This window comes from Lithobates pipiens, unplaced genomic scaffold (genome assembly GCF_037356315.1).
Source record: "Lithobates pipiens isolate NorthernLeopardFrog02 unplaced genomic scaffold, aLitPip1_a1.2 Scaffold_8, whole genome shotgun sequence".
NCBI classification, from domain to species: domain Eukaryota; kingdom Metazoa; phylum Chordata; class Amphibia; order Anura; family Ranidae; genus Lithobates; species Lithobates pipiens.
In genome coordinates this window covers 563,001,093-563,016,704 of record NW_027507903.1, presented here as the reverse complement: position 1 = coordinate 563,016,704, position 15,612 = coordinate 563,001,093, and the positions used below count along the sequence as shown (strand labels likewise).

Genomic DNA, 15,612 nt, shown 5'->3' with positions numbered 1-15,612 from the left:
TGCTAAAAATCACTAAGTCTACAACTCATGATACATTAGTGTGATGGTCAGTGGTAAGCATGCCCCTTACACTTGCGGTCACTGAGAAAAATTATCCCCTTACAGATAGCTAAAAAGATCAATGGTGTCAGTGGGAACTTATCTGAGAGGCAGAAATTCTAATTTCTCAAGGAACCCCTAGCAACCTCTGGAGGAACCCTAGCGTTCCACGGAACCCTGGTTCAGAAACCCTGTTCTAGACCCTTCCATAATACTTTTCAATTTAGCAACTAAACTGTCCTTTGGCTACAGATTAGTACCATTAAACTAAAACTAAAGCTGGAGGGGTTTCTAAAACCAAATACTTTTCATCTTGCTGTTACAGTGTTACTAAACCCAGGATCCTGCATTTACTACTGTAAATCTGGTCTCCCATAGTACAAAGAACATGGCAAATCAATCATTTTAGTAAATATAAACGGCTAAATACCCTTTCTCATCAGCAGTATAGAGCAGTCTTTTGACTTCTATCAGTTCACAGGGTCAAGGTGGCACAAATGAACATGCAATTCTAAGCAACCCCCAAGGGGGCAGTGATACATGTGTAAATTAACTTGTCAACGGTGTATGCATGTACATTCAAGAATAAATAAATATATATACATAATAAATTACACATATATCCTACAAAAAGAAAATCTCCACAGAGTAATGTGCAATCCCCTCTAAAGCCTTGTTTACACCAGTTTTTTGACACCCCCTCCCCATCTGCTCTCTCTTAACCACTTTCTGACCGCAAAACACCATTATACAGTGGCAAGGTGGCTCTAGTACGTTATTCAGCGGGTCTGGGTAGGGGACATGCCTGCGTTAGTGCTCCCCTGGACCCACCTTCTCATATGGCTCATATTTCAGCTGTGTCAAAATCAAATAAGGGTCCCCAAATATGTGGGGAATATATTGCCCTATTTCTCTTACATCTAATGATCAAAAACGTTGATGCTAGTGTGACAGAGCGAGGCTCTGTCCCTATGAAATTGGAGGAAAACGAGACGCAGACACAGTTTGCATATCTCCAGCCCTGTGTCTGGGTCTTGATGTTAACGAGCAGGGTGTGTGCCCAGCTGCATATAAGCCATATAAAATGAAGGGCTGTTGGTGTGGAAGGTGGAGGAGTGTGAACAGCTTGCTGCTGGCTGAAGAGTGGTTTGCCCTGTGGGAGACTGTAGTCCGTGTAAGGGACTGGGAAAGGCTGACAACCTTGAGAGTCAGGAAGACTAAGGAAGCCGGTGAGTCCAGGGGGCTGGAAAGAGTTGACAAATCTGTTGGGAGCAAGCAGAGGAACTGTTGACAATTGAAAGCCAGGTGGCTTGGTATGTTCATTTGTGTGCTGAATGAATTTAAACCCCTGCGTGGGATTACTGGATGAACTAAATATTTTGTTTTCTTATAATAAACGTGGGCTACCAGGCCCTTAACCATAAAATGCCTGCCTGATGTAGACTAAAACGTGCATCTACCAATTGTGCTTAATCACCCCAACATTACAAGTGGTGTTCGAATGCGGGCATGTAGACGGTGGAATCCGGGTCCTTGCTCCATGGTGAGTCGCATCAGGAACTACTGCTAGCTGTGTGTGGCAGCCAGGCGAACAGCATTGCATATACGTTTATTTGATGGACTGTGTTGCATGCGGGTTGTGTACCTGTGAAGGAAGAATCAAACATCAGATTTTTTTTTTTTTTCTCTCCTTCTTTGCTGAGAACTGTTACAAGCTGCTGTGTGCATGTGATTGCAAGGATGGGACGGTCAAAGAAAAAAAAGGAAGCAATCCTTGCTAAAGCCAGAGAGCGGCTATTGTGGCTAGAGGGTATTTCACCACATGCCCCAGCCACACCAGAGAATTTGTCTGAGTCTGACATCGCTGTGATCTGGGGTAAATTGATCATGTCACCCCGAGTTAAAGGAGAAGTGAAAGAGGATGTTGTTCCTGGCAGCCTGAGCCCAAAGGTGCCACAGCATGACGCAAGGAGGCCTCTGCGCTGCATTAGTTGTAGTGAGTGGGGACATGCTGTTGCCCATTGCCCCTTGTCACAGGAATGTTTGTGGAATAACCAAGCTGGATGGGAGGTTGATGAATTCTGGAGCTCATCTACTAATGATTGTGATCAGCTGTGTCCTCAGAAGTGGTATCCAATGGCAACGAGTGAGAGCCAGTCATGGAGGAGATGCCAAGAAGTGAGCTCAGCATGGCCTGAGAAGATGTCTCCACCTTGTGGGACCAGTAAAAAGGGGCCAGTGACATGTGAGACAGCGAATGAATGGTTCCAGCGGAATCGCAAAGAGTCGGATGCACTGCAAGGGGCTGAGATCTTGGCCTCTGACTATGTGCAACCCATGCTGCCTACAGAGGAGGTGGGAGACTTCCTTGTAAGATTTGAAAAAGTTGCTGTAAAGAGAAAATGGCCTAGGGACCGGTGGCCAAAACTGCTGCAAACCTTATTGCGGATAGAGTTCCGGTCGGTTTACCATTTGATGGATGGGGGCCAGGATGACTATCGCAAGTTTAAAGAGGAAATCCTTCTTAGAGGAGAGTTCCATCGTATCATGGGCCGCCAGCAATGCTCCAGGATGGGAGAAGTGTCGCCGGAAGTCCTAGGAATTGGAAATCCAGAGAAACGTAAGGTTTTCTGTCATGGCCGCTTAGGCAAAGGGGTCAGTCCAGAAAGGAGAGTATATCAGCCTGAATCCTGCATGAGGTATAGCCAACCAGCTTTGGAGCGCAAGTCTGCAGTTACCCCTAGCAACAAGGATCTTGTGTTACCTACAGGGGGCGTCAGTGGGTCCAGAAAGGCTGCAGTTTTGCTCCAGGGCCACATGGGGGAGTCAGCCTATGGAGACACCACACCAGTGAGACAACGCACTCAAGTGAAGGCTATGACACCAGCTGCAGGAACTGGTAAGACTGTTTCAGTTTATGATGCTGAATCCAGTGAAGTGGGAGTATGTCCAGTGGGGAGATCCGCAGTACAAATGGACATAGACTTTCTGCATTGTGCTACCCAGAGCAGTGGGGAGGCGCAGCGTAAAGCCCAACTAGACGCAGGGCTAAAGACTGAAAAGGACATGGGGACTCTGCATATGCCTGCTATGATCCAGCAGATGGCTGGGAAAATTGAGCTAGGGGTGACCAAAACATTGCTGGTACCATGTTCCCTAGTGACAGCTGCTGCAGGGTTGCCCAGGGAAACTTCCAAGGAGCTTGCAGTGTTAGAGCAGAGAGTTTCCCAGGTCAGCTATGGAGCTGCCCAAATAGGCAAAAGTGCCCCTTTACAGAGAGCAGGTGCTGTGAAGAGGCGCTCAGAGGTTATGGTGGCTCATAAACAACCCACAAAAACAGCAGTTGTGTCTACATGTAATGAGAATGCTAATGATCGTACTAACAAAAGTGATACTATTGCTAAACGTTGTGAGTGTAATGACATTGAAACATGTATTTCTTGTAATGTCATATCTGAGAGTGAGGTTGGTAATGTGTTCACTACCAGTGATGAGAGTAGGAGATCTCCCATGACAGGCAGAGGCACAGGATTGTCCATGGAAGTCTCATGGGGTCTCCATGTGTTGGAGTCAGAGGCTGTCCAGGATGGCTCTGGTGCTATGCTGGTGGAACAAGGGGGGACTAATTCACACAGTGAGAGAGTGTGGGCGCAGCCCCACAACCCTACGTGTAGCCCAGTGGGCAAGGGGTTAATTCAGCCTGCAAAAGCTGAGTATACAAAGCTGGATGTGTCTGTAGTACCACCAGAAAAAGGTGTTCAGAATGGTGTGCTGCACCAAGCTTTAGGTGATGAAGCATCACCCCAATGCAACGTTGATAAAAGTATGGTGTTACAAAATGATGTATATAGAAGTGAGGAATGTGCAGTTAAAGCTAATGAATCCCATGTTTCTGTGCGGCTTTCTACAGCAGGTGATGCAACACTGTGGAACGCCCATGGTGGAACCACAATGGACTGGGACAGCTGGGCCAAACAATTGCTAGCCATGCTGGATAGGGCTAGCTTGAGTAACAAGGGTGTGGACACAACTGCTATGCCAGACAGGGGGATCGCAGAGCCGCCGGTGGTTGAGGGCGTCCTGGTCCCTGCAAAGGTTGATGCCCTCCCCTCTGAAGAAACAGTTCAGGGCACTGGCATCGCAGATGTGTTGTCCACAGCTCCACAGCTAAATGATATTGAGTATCAAAGTGATAGTGTGACTTGTAATGACCTGCAGAGGCTCACCAACACTGGTGCAGAAGGGATAAGTGTGAGACATGTGTCTGACAGCTCTCCAGGGGAGCAACAAGCTGTGATGATGGGTACCTCCAAGGAGGATGAGGTCTCTTCAAATGTCTCACCCTCTCAACCTGCAGTCGCTGAGCCCCTCCATGTCTTGGACAGGGTAAAAGACCCTAGAAAGTTCTGTTGTTTAGACATGGGATGTTTAGAGATGACAGAAACCTTACTAGAAATGCTAGAGTTGGTAAAGATGAACTTACTGTATACTTGGGTATCTCCACCGCAGTTGGACCAGGTGGTGCTGCGTAGCACCAATGGGTGGAGCCAAGTGGTACAGGCAGTGCTGGGAAACCTTGACCAACAGTGGAATTGGTGGGACCAATGGTTACCCATTTGGCACAGGATCTCCAGATTCTCTGTGAGCGTACTTCGAGTTATTGATTGGTATGGAAGGCACGCGAGAGAACTGCTTGAGATATCAGAGGTCTCTCCGTCTGATGTGATGACTAGAAACATCTCTGCTGGTGTGGTCCGAGGTGTGGCGGAGCAGTGGTCAGTAGAGGGCGCAGATACTGCCTTACCCGCTAGGCCTCATGAGAAGGAAGGGCCCAGAATGGACTCAGCAGTAGCAGAGATGCTTTCTGTCACTGGCCCAGAGGTACAAGTTAAGGTGCCTGGAGACACTGTGGAAGAAAGTGTTAATATTGGTTGCCATAACAATGTAATGTGTATACCTGAAAAAAATGGTTTATGCTTAGGTCAGGGTAGTTTGTTAGAACAGGTACCCATGGAGTGTTGGACAACGGGTGAGATGGAGCTGTGCTATGGTCCCGTCGGATGTAGTCCCTCCTCAGGTCTTCTTCTAACAAACACTGAATTGGAAAGCTGTGATCTGTTAAGAGTTCGTTCTGTAAACAATGATTTGGTTGCAGTGGGTACCAAGAGAAACTGTTTTAAACCTGAAATACCGATGGTGAAGGGTAAAATGGGTATTTGTAAGTTGAAAGGAGGGCTCAAGGAAGGCAGAGTTCCCCCAAGAAAAGTGAATAAGCCCAGGGACCCCAAAAGAAGAGGAAGGCTGAGTATAGGAAAATATAGGAACCTGTTAAGATCCAGGGGGGAATGTTCCTGGAAGCGCACCCGGAAAAAAGGTTGGGCCTACGTGGCTGACAGCCAGCACAGAGGTGTCCCAACCATCATGATGGGTGCTGGTGTTCCTCCCTCCGGATCGAAACAAAGGGGGGGGATATGTGACAGAGCAAGGCTCTGTCCCTATGAAATTGGAGGAAAACGAGACGCAGACACAGTTTGCATATCTCCAGCCCTGTGTCTGGGTCTTGATGTTAACGAGCAGGGTGTGTGCCCAGCTGCATATAAGCCATATAAATGAAGGGCTGTTGGTGTGGAAGGTGGAGGAGTGTGAACAGCTTGCTGCTGGCTGAAGAGTGGTTTGCCCTGTGGGAGACTGTAGTCCGTGTAAGGGACTGGGAAAGGCTGACAACCTTGAGAGTCAGGAAGACTAAGGAAGCCGGTGAGTCCAGGGGGCTGGAAAGAGTTGACAAATCTGTTGGGAGCAAGCAGAGGAACTGTTGACAATTGAAAGCCAGGTGGCTTGGTATGTTCATTTGTGTGCTGAATGAATTTAAACCCCTGCGTGGGATTACTGGATGAACTAAATATTTTGTTTTCTTATAATAAACGTGGGCTACCAGGCTCTTAACCATAAAATGCCTGCCTGATGTAGACTAAAACGTGCATCTACCAATTGTGCTTAATCACCCCAACATTACACTAGCTAAATGGTTATCGTCCCTCTTTTAGCATTACATGCTAAAGGACCAGGTTGGCTTCATCCCTGGCAGACAGGGACCGGATCAGATCAGGAGGGCCATTGATGTTATTTTACTTATGCAAGCCATTTGGGCAAGGGGGACTCCTCAAGAAGGACTGTTATCTTTAGATCTGCAGAAGGCCTTTAATTTGATCTCCTGGACATACATGTTTAGGGTTCTGAATTTATGGGACTCTTGTACTCTCATCCAAGGTTAAGTTGGTAGGTTATCATTCTGATCCCACTGAGATCGCATGAGGCACTCATCAGGGTTTTCGCCATTGCAATAGAGACTGTACCTGGGAGTTTCTCTCACCTCTCACTGCGTCCTTTTCATTTTTATACACGGTTATGTCCCCTTTTTTCGCAGTCTAGATGACCTTTTTTCGAAGTGGACTATGCACCTCGGGAGAATATTCTCGGGAGAATATTTGTGGTCCAAATGACCTTGCTACCTAAACGACTTGATTTGTTCCGTTCCCTGCCAGCCCCTAATTAATAGATCTGATTTAAAACTCTTTCAATACAAAACTCTTAAGCTTATTTTGAGGCCTTAAAGGCCATAGGCTGCCCCGTACTACCTTTTACACACCAAAATCTAAAGGAGAGCTGGGTGTCCCGGATCTCTGGGCATTCTATAAAGTGGCTCAAAGAATGCAGTTGTCGGTGATCTATTCGTGGTGTGAACACCCTGACTGGGTATCTATGGAAAGACAGATTATTTTGTCCTACATCTTGACTTTTGTGGCATCCTCCAAAAGCTAGACCTTCCATTATGGCGCCTACATTATCTCATTCCTTTTCACTTTGGGATTGCGTGTACATAACAATCCAGCGCTAGTATTTGACTTTACTCCCTTAGATCATCTGTTTCATAGTCCAGCTTTCCCTCCAGGTATGGACATTAAAGCTTTTAAATGGTGGACGGGCAAGGGTCTATATCGTATAGAGCACTTTTACACACATAGAGGTCCTCTCACCTTGCCTCATTGTACTGACACTTTAGAGATGTCCCCCTCTGAATGTTTTTTTTTTTTTTTCTAAATTGCTAATTTTTTAGGGACCCTCTGATCCTCAACATAGCCCCTATCCTTAACATCTTATGAACAGTGGTGTACTAAGGATCTGGGCTTCAGGGGTGGTATCTATATGGTTTATGCATCCTTGCACATTTGAAACATCTGTACATGCTGGCTTGGGGAAGGGATCTTTATTTTTCCCTGAAACCGGAGACCTGGTATGTCTCTTTGATACAGGCTGGAATAAAAGTTCTGACTGGTCCCTACTCCCCTAGCCGGGATGTACTCATCCACATCTTTATGAGGCACCATGCTCCACATCTGGTGGGAGTGTCCTTGGATGAGAAATTATCAGAGTAGAGTCTTTTCCATGATTCGTAAAGCAACGGGTATAGCAATCGCAGAAGCAGCCTTCTATAGCTTTACTAAATGATATTCCGGTAGGACTACCATGCCCTGTGCAGCGTTTGGTTTATTTTATACTGCTGGCAGCCAAGATCACCATTGTGGGGACATGGAAAATTCCCTCTATATTGATTTGACACAGAAATTGTCCTGTATTATAATTCATGAATTCATAAACTAGCATTATTTTAACAAACTCAGTGTGATAGGAGTCACTTTGTGCGGGGGGCTGGTACAACCCAGAATCCCTTGGAGAGGTTGGGAAACCTTTGCTTTAGCTCCCCATGCACTTCTTATGTCTAAGTTACCCTGTTTCTATTAGGGGCACAGGGTACTCAAGAAAATAATGGATGCTAAGGATGTTACTTGGATTACTTAAAATGGAACAGTAATATTTATACAAAATATCTCCCAGGAAATATACAATGGCTATTCTTGGTTTGTTTGATTCTGAACTATACATGTTAATTGAAAGAGCTGGTCACCTTGGCCTCTGGAGCTGGACATTGTGCTAATTCTGGGAACTCCTGCTATTGTGTAAAGGTGTTCTGTGTTTATAGTTATGATAATGTGTGTTGTGCCTTCTGAGATAAAAGATGGCAAGTCTGCCCTGAAAGGTCAGGTCTCTGAGTAACATAGGCTGGTTAAATGATTACTTAATTAGCTCATGTTAATTTATGTTTCTGGTTACTGTTGTATTGTTAGAGTCATTTGATCAGGAGTAGAGATGGCCTTGCGGTTCGCCCAGCGGTCGGTTCGTGGTGAATTTTGCTTGTTCGCGATTCGCCAAACCAGCAGACTTCTGCCACTGTTCGTGAGGCGGACATATGCGTTGACATTGTGAAGAACTTTGACCCATGACATATACATCGTGGGGTAAAGGACAGCCAATTGAGACATTTCAGCACATGGACAATTGGACATACCCCCTACCTTATAAATAGACCTGATCTGGCGGCCATTTTACATTCTGTCTTTTGTCAGTGTAGGGAAAGGATGCGGTGTGGAACAGGGACAGTCAGTTTAATCACTAGCTATTACTATTAGGTCCACAAAAGTCCTTTTAAGGACTGGTATAGGTGTATAGTGTATAGGGTTGTAATACACTTATAATATACTTTCTTTCAAATATAGAAAGTATATTATGGTGCACTGCTGACTGCTGTGCTGCTGAGTGCTGACCGATTCTGCAGCTGTCTTTTATCAGTGTAGGGACTGAGGGACAGTTTGGTGTTTGGAGCAGGGACAGTCTGCAAATCACTAGCTACTAGGTCCACAATGGTCCTTTTAAGGACTGTTATAGGTTTACAGCATATAGGGTTGTACACGTATAATATACTTTCTTTCAAATATAGAAAGTATATTATAGTGCACTGCTGACTGCTGTGCTGCTGAGTGCTGACCGATTCTGCAGCTGTCGTTTATCAGTGTAGGGACTGAGGGACAGTTTAGTGTTTAGAGCAGGAACAGTCTGCAAATCACTAGCTACTAGGTCCACAATGGTCCTTTTAAGGGTTGTACATGTATAATATACTTTCTTTCAAATATAGAAAGCATATTATAGTGCACTGCACTGCTGTGCTGCTGACCGATTCTGCAGCTGTCGTTTCTCAGTGTAGGGAGGGACAGTTTGGTGTTTGGAGCAGGGACAGTCTGCAATTCACTAGTTACTAGCTAGCTACTATTAGGTCCACAAAGGTCCTTTTAAGGACTGGTATAGGTGTACTGTATATAGGGGTGTAATACACGTATAAAATACTTGCAAATACAGAAAGCATAGTATAGTGCATTTCCACTGTGCAGAATTGTGACTGCTGAGTGGTTCTGCAGCGATACTACAGAGTGACAAACGCAATTAGAAAAAAGTATTATAACTGGTGTGATAGACCAGTGGCCCCCCCAAAATGACAGATTGAAGCGGGGTGTTATATACCTTCTTCCACATATACTGCACTTCTCTAGAGACTTTTGTCACAGGGTCATTTAAAAAATGACAGGCAGAGGAAGAGGCAGGCCCTTCCGCAGGGGTGGTAGGGGTAGGGCAGGAGCAACAGGCTTGAGCCAAAGTGGCAAATTGCAGAAGGTGCGTTCAATTACGTCAAAGGACGCACCAGACTTGAGTGGCTCACTCAGCCTTACTCTTCCGCACTCTCCTCATCCTCTCGATCTGCACCCTCTTCTTCACTCTCTGCTGTGTGCACCCCCAAAGACACTACCACCAACACCACCACCAACACCATATACCCTCTGCTTGAGTCACAGGAATTATTTTCTGATCCATCACAAGACATTGCCGATGCGCAGCCACTCTTGGCATTGGATCAGGAAGAGGAGGTAGCAACAACCGCCACTCAGCAGTCTTCTTGCAGTCTGTCCTGCAAGACTTTGAAGTATGCGAGCTGTGTGGCAGGTGCTACACCAGCAGCTGCTGACACAGCTCACAAAAGTAAGTGCGCACACCTGACCATTCAAGGATTGCCAGTAGGCAGTTTCCATGACAGCTTCCGCTTCAATCTACCTGTCAATCACAGCTATCTGATGGGTAGATCAGGTCTAGGTCTAGCTGACGGGTAGAACAGCTATTCAGAAGACATGCAGGGAGAGAGGTGAGCTGAGGGAGGAACATCAGTTTGGGGTGGTAAGCTGAGCACAATACCTGGCAATGTTTAATGTCAGGAGGGAAGTTTATGTGGAAATATGTGAAGGGTTGGAATAGAAGCGAGTGTGTGTTGTTGCCCTGCAGAGTTTGCAGCCCCCCAAGCTAACATACATCTCCTAAGCAGGAATCACTATCTCCCCAAGCATTCTGTCCAAATAATATACAGTTAATTTATGACCTTTCCGTTTAACCCTGTGTTATCCAAACTCTGTCCAATGAAAAGTGTAAACTCACCACATAAACACTCTATATACAAAATAAAATTCCCCAGTAAAGATCAGAACATCATATTCACATTTGCATGGAAGCACAATTGAATGAATGCTGATTATTCAGAATTACCGTATTTATGTTTATTGAAGATTGTTTTTTTATGTACTAACAGTTAAGGTTCATATACACACAATACGGAAACTGGATGAAAAATACCACTTTTGAAGCGTTCGTACATATATATATCATTTTTATTTTTATTTTTTTTAGTGGGGGAGTGGATCTTGGGTGGGAGTTCCCACACTTTTTTCCCCAGGACTTAACCCCTGTCTCTAATTATAGCGGTGGGGAAGGTGATGTCAATGATGACGTGTCTAGTGATGTCACGTGGGTGCCCACAAGAGAGTAAGAGGAGGGGAGTTCAGAGGGAGATATGGACCAGCAGATAGGGAGGAGAAGCAGGCAGAACTTAGATTGCACAGGAGGGACAAACCAGACTGCTAATGTATCAGGAGCGAGGCATCAACCATATACGGTCACATCTGGCGCTCCTTGGAAGCCGGCACATGGCTCTGCAGTGTGGGCTTTTTTTAACGTGTCCACTGCTGACAATAGTGTTGCCATCTACAGCCTTTGCAGTCGACACATAAGTCGCGGTAAGCCCAACTTTTACCTAGGGACGATCGCCTTACGAAGGCACATGAGCTGCCATCACCGAGCCCAGTGAGAGCAACGGAATCCACAAAGCCACACTCCAGGCTCTCACCATCCAGCCTCGTCTTCTACTTCTCCTTCTCCTCTCTCCTCACAATTGTCCTCCACTCCACCTTCCATCATGCCGTCCTCATGTTTTTCTGGAAAAAGGAAGGCTTCGGTGGGCCAAATGTTCGAGCGTAAAAAAATAATGATGCCGGAAAACCCTCTTGCCCAACGGTTAACCTCTGGCTTGCAAGAACTGATAGCCCGCCAACTACTGCCATATAAACTGGTGGACTCGGAAGCCTTTCAAAAATGTGTGGCCATTGGAACACCACAATGGAAGGTCCCAGGAAGGAAGTATTTCTCACAGAAGGGCATTCCAGAGCTATATGGCCATGTTCAGCGGCAAGTGAATGTATCTCTGGCATACAGTGTCGGTGCCAAGATACATCTGACCACAGACATGTGGTCTACCAAACACGGGCAGGGAAGGTATATAAATTTTACTGCCCACTGGGTAAACCTTCTGGCGGCTGTCAAGCATGTAACCTGTGGCACCCGTGTAGATTTGGTTTTACCGCCACGGATTGCATGCAGGCCTGCCTCTTCTTCTCCTCCTCCTACTCCATCCTCCCTCTCCTCCTCAGCTGACTCCTCCTTTTCCACTGCTAGCATCTCTTCCGCTGCGCTGCCCAAGATCCCCAGAACCTTTTCGACATGCCAGGTGAGACGTTGCCATGCTGTGCTGCGTCTGTGGTGCCTGAAAGCCAAGAGCCACACTGTCACTCCTTTCAGCTTTGCGTTCACAGGCAGATCAGTGGCTAACACCGCTCAATTTTACAGTTGGTAAAGTGGTGTGAGACAACAGTGGCAATCTGCTTAGCGCATTGCAACAGGGAAAAATTACACACATGCCATGCATGGCACACGTCTTAAACTTGGTCATGCAGCGATTCGTTGTCAAATAGCCTGGGGTCCAGGACATCTAGCGGCAGGCAAGGAAAATTTCGGCCCATTTCAGAAGATCTTACACGGCCATGGCTCGCCTTGCTAACATTCAGTGGCGACACAATCTGCTGGTCTGACGTCTTATTTGCAATTTCCCGACGTGATGGAACTTAACTTTCTATATGCTTGATAGGCTGCTCCAGCAGAAACGTGCAGTTAACGACTACCTGTACGAACTCTGCGGCAGAACAGGTTCTGCGAGCTTGTTTTTTCTTCACCACGCCAGTGGCTGCTCATGCGTGATGCATGCAGACTTCTGTGGCCATTTGATGAGATCACCAAACTGGCCAGTCGTAGTCATGGCGCCATCAGTGACATCGTACCTTATGCCTTCTTTATGGAGCGTGCATTGCGTTGTGTCATTGATCAAGCCGTGGAGGAGCAGGAGCAGGAAGATGAGGAAGTCGCAATGCTCGAAGAATTCCCAGGGGGGGCTACTCTATCTGAGACAAGTCAACAACAGGAGTCTGAAGAAGAGTCAGAGGAGGATGGTACTGAGGCATATGAGGAGGAGCAAGAAGAGCATGCTTTAAACCTTTCTGGGATCCCTGTTGTTGTCCGTGGATGGGGAGAGGAGAATGAGGAGGACGACATTATCCTGGATGATGAGCAGGAGCCAGGCCACCACACCGCTTCCAGTTTAGTGCAAATGGGGGTCTTCATGCTCCAGTGTTATAACAGGGACCCCCGTATAAAAAGCATAAAGGTCAAGGACCAGTACTGGGTGGCAACGTACTTAGACCCCCGGTACAAACACAAAATGGTGGAAATGTTACCACCATCACAGAGGGCTGTCAGAATGGAGCACTTACAGGCCTTGCTTAGAGAAATGCTGCATTCTGCTTTTGCGTGTGCTGAGGAGGAATTCACACTCCCAGAGAAAGAGTTGCGGGTACCAATCCAACAGCGCCTGCAAGAAGAGGGCGGTTTGAAGATGTGTTGGTGACTTCTGATATGAGGTCATTCTTTCAGCTGACCCATCGACAGGTCTCATCCAGATCCAGTATCAGGGAACGCCTAGACCATCAAGTGTCCGACTACATCGGGTTAGCGGCTGATGTGGACACTCTGAGAAGTGATGAACCCCTGGACTACTGAGTGGGCAGGCTTGACCTCTGGCCAGAGCTTGCCCAATTTGCAATAGAACTGTTGGCTTGCCCCTCATCCAGTGTCCTTTCTGAAAGGACGTTCAGCGCAGCACGGGGGATCGTGACCGATAAGCGCACTCGCCTAGCTCACGACAGTGTTGACTACCTCACATTTATAAAAATGAATGAGGCATGGATCTCTGAGGAATTCAACACATGTGACCGGTAGACCATGTATATGCATAACTCTATAAATGATTTATTTAATCTAGCACACGGAACTTTTTTTCTACCTTTGGCTCACTTACTTGTACAAAAAAAGCACACCATACTATATGCCCGTACCCTCCTGTTTGAAGAAGTTGAGCGGTGTCATATTTTTGGGTCCCGCAGCGAGTTGCTGGTATCAGTGCTGGTGTCAGTGCTCTCTATCTCGGTGCTGGTGTGGTGTCAGTGCTCTCTATCACGGTACTGGTGTCAGTGCTCTCTCTCTATCCCGGTGCTGGTGTCAGTGCTCTCTATCACGGTGCTGGTGTCAGTGCTCTCTATCTCGGTGCTGGTGTCAGTGCTCTCTATCACGGTGCTGGTGTCAGTGCTCTCTATCACGGTGTTGGTTTCAGTGCTCTCTATCACTGTGCTGGTGTCAGTGCTCTCTATCTCTGTGCTGGTGTAGTCTCAGTGCTCTCTATCATGGTGCTGGTGTCAGTGCTCTCACGGTGCTGGTGTCAGTGCTCTCTATCACGGTGCTGGTGTCAGTGGTCTCTATCATGGTACTGGTGTCAGTGCTCTCACGGTGCTGGTGTCAGTGCTCTCTATCACGGTGCTGGTGTCAGTGCTTTCTATCTCTGTGCTGGTGTGGTCTCAGTGCTCTCTATCATGGTGCTGGTGTCAGTGTTCTCACGGTGCTGGTTTCAGTGCTCTCTATCATGGTGCTGGTGTCAGTGCTCTCTATCACAGTGCTGGTGTCAGTGCTCTCACGGTTCTGGTGTCAGTGCTTTCTATCATGGTGCTGGTGTCAGTGCCCTCTATCATGGTGCTGGTGTCAGTGCTCTCTATGTCAGTGCTGGTGTCAGTGCTCAGTCTCTACCGTGGTGCTGGTGTCATTGCTCGGTCTCTATCATGGTGTTGGTTTCAGACAGTGAGGGAGATAGCAGCGGAGAAGCCAATCAGCAGGCAGTGCCAGCACCATGGCTGAGGATCAGCACTGGACTGGCACCTTCGGACCACCGCAGTGGAGCCCTGCATAGGTGAGGGTAAGGGCCGGGCAGAGGGAGGGGCTCAAGCACAGGTTGGCACACTGGGACACTGGCACAGGACTGCGCTGCCCTGACTGTGGCACTGATCATCTCCTGCACCCCCTTCATAGGCTGCCCTGATCTTGCCTCTCCGCCATGGCCTTTATGGGCTCCTGAATTGTCAAAATTTCACAGATAAAAAAAGAATGCATGTCGTTGTCGAACCCAGATTCACTTAATACTTTTGTTATGTCAGTGTCCATGTTGTGGGACTATGTGTGCACAGCTAGTAAGTATTTTGTGGCTGAAAATATGACCTGGAGGTTTTTAAGGTTCGCCTGCCATTAAAGTCAATGGGCCCACTGCGAACCCTTGCGAACTTTTGGTCATGTTCACGGTTCGCGTTCACAAAACATCCCGTCGGAAGTTCATCCATCACTAAGCAGGAGGGGGGAATGTTCTTCTCAAATGTAAAAGCCTGTATTTCTTGTCCAATAAAGAATTCCATGTTGGAGTTTTGTAGTCTTGCCTGGTTATTACAATATATGGGCTGTAATATCTGATATCTGAAGGTCCAGACTGGAGGAAGCAGTGTTGTGATGGAAGCACTCAAGCAGAGTGCGAAGGGGTTCTGTGACATTTGGTAACCATGGGCAGCCTAAGTGAAGGAACCTTTGTTTTCCACTCCATGTCAAACACAAGTTAGTACAGATCACCACTGTATTATTATATTGTTAGTTAATCATTACATAAATCAGAACACTTCTAGAAGACATTGTATAAATGAGAAAATGAGAATTGATAAGGAAATCATATAATATATAAAACTTTTCACTTGTTAGTGTAGGAGCCAACTCCACTCCCCACCTGTGCACCAAATTGCTAACTAAATATATTTCAGAGGGGTGTCCACATACTATTGGCCATATGGTGTACACGAGACACTTCCTTTTACAAAATATCTTCTACTTTTATGATTTTCTGTTTAATTAAGAAATGTAGTTGTAGCACCCTGCAATAGGTTGGTTACATTTAGTGCTTTGGTCTGCTGTACTTAGTTGGGCAGCAATTTAGTTTTCAGGTCTGGTCAGGTCTATCCCTAATCTTGGTGGTTGATTACTGCTGCCTCTTTCTGGAAGAATCTTCCAAAAAGATTAGGCGTCTAAACAATATTAAAGGCTGCTGTTGAAGGG

The 15,612-nt window shown here is 46.7% G+C and overlaps 1 protein-coding gene across 1 annotated transcript in view; it reads right to left on the bottom strand.

The window, feature by feature from the left end:
- The window catches only part of LOC143960990 (adhesion G protein-coupled receptor E3-like), a 130,423-nt gene that overhangs the window by 38,337 nt on the left and 76,474 nt on the right, over nt 1-15,612 (bottom strand). The window lies entirely within an intron of this gene.